Source organism: Herpailurus yagouaroundi, unplaced genomic scaffold (assembly GCF_014898765.1).
Source record: "Herpailurus yagouaroundi ecotype Mexico unplaced genomic scaffold, PumYag 221, whole genome shotgun sequence".
Classification (NCBI taxonomy): Eukaryota; Metazoa; Chordata; class Mammalia; order Carnivora; family Felidae; genus Herpailurus; species Herpailurus yagouaroundi.
The window spans coordinates 14,546,395-14,551,074 of record NW_024412452.1 but is presented as its reverse complement, the minus strand read 5'-3'; positions in this window follow the sequence as shown (position 1 = coordinate 14,551,074).

The window sequence follows — 4,680 nt, the reverse complement described above, 5'->3', positions numbered from 1 at the left end:
ACCTCCAGACGTTTATTTATTTATATTTTTTTATTTTTGTGATGCTAACTTTATTTTTTATTTTTTTTAATATATGAAATTTATTGTCAAATTGGTTTCCATACAACACCCAGTGCTCATCCCAAAAGGTGCCTTCCTCAATACCCATCACCCACCCTCTCCTCCCTCCCACCCCCCATCAACCCTCAGTTTGTTCTCAGTTTTTAACAGTCTCTTATGCTTTGGCTCTCTCCCACTCTAACCTCTTTTTTTTTTTTTTTCCTTCCCCTCCCCCATGGGTTTCTGTTAAGTTTCTCAGGATCCACATAAGAGTGAAACCATATGGTATCTGTCTTTCTCTGTATGGCTTATTTCACTTAGCATCACACTCTCCAGTTCCATCCACGTTGCTACAAAAGGCCATATTTCATTTTTTCTCATTGCCACATGGTATTCCATTGTGTATATAAACCACAATTTCTTTATCCATTCATCAGTTGATGGACATTTAGGCTCTTTCCATAATTTGGCTATTGTTAAAAGTGCTGCTATAAACATTGGGGTACAAGTGCCCCTATGCATCAGTACTCCTGTATCCCTTGGATAAATTCTTAGCAGTGCTATTGCTGGGTCATAGGGTAGGTCTATTTTTAATTTTCTGAGGAACCTCCACACTGCTTTCCAGAGCGGCTGCACCAATTTGCATTCCCACCAACAGTGCAAGAGGGTTCCCGTTTCTCCACATCCTCTCCAGCATCTATAGTCTCCTGATTTGTTCATTTTGGCCACTCTGACTGGCGTGAGGTGATACCTGAGTGTGGTTTTGATTTGTATTTCCCTGATAAGGAGCGACGCTGAACATCTTTTCATGTGCCTGTTGGCCATCCGGATGTCTTCTTTGGAGAAGTGTCTATTCATGTTTTCTGCCCATTTCTTCACTGGGTTATTTGTTTTTCGGGTGTGGAGTTTGGTGAGCTCTTTATAGATTTTGGATACTAGCCCTTTGTCCGATATGTCATTTGCAAATATCTTTTCCCATTCCGTTGGTTGCCTTTTAGTTTTGTTGGTTGTTTCCTTTGCTGTGCAGAAGCTTTTTATCTTCATAAGGTCCCAGTAATTCACTTTTGCTTTTAATTCCCTTGCCTTTGGGGATGTGTCGAGTAAGAGATTGCTACGGCTGAGGTCAGAGAGGTCTTTTCCTGCTTTCTCCTCTAAGGTTTTGATGGTTTCCTGTCTCACATTCAGGTCCTTGATCCATTTTGAGTTTATTTTTGTGAATGGTGTGAGAAAGTGGTCTAGTTTCAACCTTCTGCGTGTTGCTGTCCAGTTCTCCCAGCACCATTTGTTAAAGAGACTGTCTTTTTTCCATTGGATGTTCTTTCCTGCTTTGTCAAAGATGAGTTGGCCATACGTTTGTGGGTCTAGTTCTGGGGTTTCTATTCTATTCCATTGGTCTATGTGTCTGTTTTTGTGCCAATACCATGCTGTCTTGATGATGACAGCTTTGTAGTAGAGGCTAAAATCTGGGATTGTGATGCCTCCTGCTTTGGTCTTCTTCTTCAAAATTACTTTGGCTATTCGGGGCCTTTTGTGGTTCCATATGAATTTTAGGATTGCTTGTTCTAGCTTCGAGAAGAATGCTGGTGCAATTTTGATTGGGATTGCATTGAATGTGTAGATAGCTTTGGGTAGTATTGACATTTTGACAATATTTATTCTTCCAATCCATGAGCAGGGAATGTCTTTCCATTTCTTTAAATCTTCTTCAATTACCTTCATAAGCTTTCTATAGTTTTCAGCATACAGATCCTTTACATCTTTGGTTAGATTTATTCCTAGGCATTTTATGCTTCTTGGTGCAATTGTGAATGGGATCAGTTTCTTTATTTGTCTTTCTGTTGCTTCGTTGTTAGTGTATAAGAATGCAACTGATTTCTGTACATTGATTTTGTATCCTGCAACTTTGCTGAATTCATGTATCAGTTCTAGCAGACTTTTGGTGGAGTCTATCGGGTTTTCCATGTATAGTATCATGTCATCTGCAAAAAGCGAAAGCTTGACTTCATCTTTGCCAATTTTGATGCCTTTGATTTCCTTTTGTTGTCTGATTGCTGATGCTAGAACTTCCAGCACTATGTTAAACAACAGCGGTGAGAGTGGGCATCCCTGTCGTGTTCCTGATCTCAGGGAAAAAGCTCTCAATTTTTCCCCGTTGAGGATGATGTTAGCTGTGGGATTTTCATAAATGGCTTTTATGATCTTTAAGTATGTTCCTTCTATCCCGACTTTCCCAAGGGTTTTTATTAAGAAAGGGTGCTGGATTTTGTCAAAGGCCTTTTCTGCATCGATTGACAGGATCATATGGTTCTTCTCTTTTTTTTTTTTGTTAATGTGATGTATCACGTTGATTGATTTGCGAATGTTGAACCAGCCCTGCATCCCAGGAATGAATCCCACTTGATCATGGTTAATAATTCTTTTTATATGCCGTTGAATTCGATTTGCTAGTATCTTATTGAGAATTTTTGCATCCATATTCATCAGGGATATTGGCCTGTAGTTCTCTTTTTTGACTGGGTCTCTGTCTGGTTTAGGAATCAAAGGAATACTGGCTTCATAGAATGAGTCTGGAAGTTTTCCTTCCCTTTCTATTTCTTGGAATAGCTTGAGAAGGATAGGTATTATCTCTGCTTTAAACGTCTGGTAGAACTCCCCTGGGAAGCCATCTGGTCCTGGACTCTTATTTGTTGGGAGATTTTTGATAACCGATTCAATTTCTTCGCTGGTTATGGGTCTGTTCAAGCTTTCTATTTCCTCCTGATTGAGTTTTGGAAGAGTGTGGGTGTTCAGGAATTTGTCCATTTCTTCCAGGTTGTCCAATTTGTTGGCATATAATTTTTCATAGTATTCCCTGATAATTGTTTGTATCTCTGAGGGATTGGTTGTAATAATTCCATTTTCATTCGTGATTTTATCTATTTGGGTCATCTCCCTTTTCTTTTTGAGAAGCCTGGCTAGAGGTTTGTCAATTTTGTTTATTTTTTCAAAAAACCAACTCTTGGTTTCGTTGATCTGCTCTACAGTTTTTTTAGATTCTATATTGTTTATTTCTGCTCTGATCTTTATTATTTCTCTTCTTCTGCTGGGTTTAGGCTGCCTGTGCTGTTCTGCTTCCATTTCCTTTAGGTGTGCTGTTAGATTTTGTATTTGGGATTTTTCTTGTTTCTTGAGATAGGCCTGGATTGCAATGTATTTTCCTCTCAGGACTGCCTTCGCTGCATCCCAAAGCATTTGGATTGTTGTATTTTCATTTTCGTTTGTTTCCATATATTTTTTAATTTCTTCTCTAATTGCCTGGTTGACCCACTCATTCGTTAGTAGGGTGTTCTTTAACCTCCATGCTTTTGGAGGTTTTCCAGACTTTTTTCTGTGGTTGATTTCAAGCTTCATAGCATTGTGGTCTGAAAGTATGCATGGTATGATTTCAATTCTTGTAAACTTATGAAGGGCTGTTTTGTGACCCAGTATATGATCTATCTTGGAGAATGTTCCATGTGCACTCGAGAAGAAAGTATATTCTGTTGCTTTGGGATGCAGAGTTCTAAATATATCTGTCAAGTCCATCTGATCCAATGTATCATTCAGGGCCCTTGTTTCTTTATTGACCGTGTGTCTAGATGATCTATCCATTTCTGTAAGTGGGGTGTTAAAGTCCCCTGCAATTACCACATTCTTCTCAATAAGGTTGCTTATGTTTATGAGTAATTGTTTTATATATTTGGGGGCTCCGGTATTCGGCGCATAGACATTTATAATTGTTAGCTCTTCCTGATGGATAGACCCTGTCACTATTATATAATGTCCTTCTTCATCTCTTGTTACAGCCTTTAATTTAAAGTCTAGTTTGTCTGATATAAGTATGGCTACTCCAGCTTTCTTTTGGCTTCCAGTAGCATGATAAATAGTTCTCCATCCCCTCACTCTCAATCTAAAGGTGTCCTCAGGTCTAAAATGAGTCTCTTGTAGACAGCAAATAGATGGGTCTTGTTTTTTTATCCATTCTGATACCCTATGTCTTTTGGTTGGCACATTTAATCCATTTACATTCAGTGTTATTATAGAAAGATATGGGTTTAGAGTCATTGTGATGTCTGTATGTTTTATGCTTGTAGTGATGTCTCTGGTACTTGGTCTCACAGGGTCCCCCTTAGGATCTCTTGTAGGGCTGGTTTAGTGGTGACAAATTCCTTCAGTTTTTGTTTGTTTGGGAAGACCTTTATCTCTCCTTCTATTCTAAATGACAGACTTGCTGGATAAAGGATTCTCGGCTGCATATTTTTTCTGTTTAGCACACTGAAAATCTCGTGCCAATTCTTTCTGGCCTGCCAAGTTTCAAAAGAGAGATCAGTCACGTCTTATAGGTCTCCCTTTATATGTAAGGGCATGTTTACCCCTTGCTGCTTTCAGAATTTTCTCTTTATCCTTGTATTTTGCCAGTTTCACCATGATATGTTGTGCAGAAGATCGATTCAAGTTACGTCTGAAGGGAGTTCTCTGTGCCTCTTGGATTTCAATGCCTTTTTCCTTCCCCACTTCAGGGAAGTTCTCAGCTATTATTTCTTCAAGTACCCCTTCAGCACCTTTCCCTCTCTCTTCCTCCTCTGGGATACCAATTATGCGTATATTATTTCTTTTTAGTGT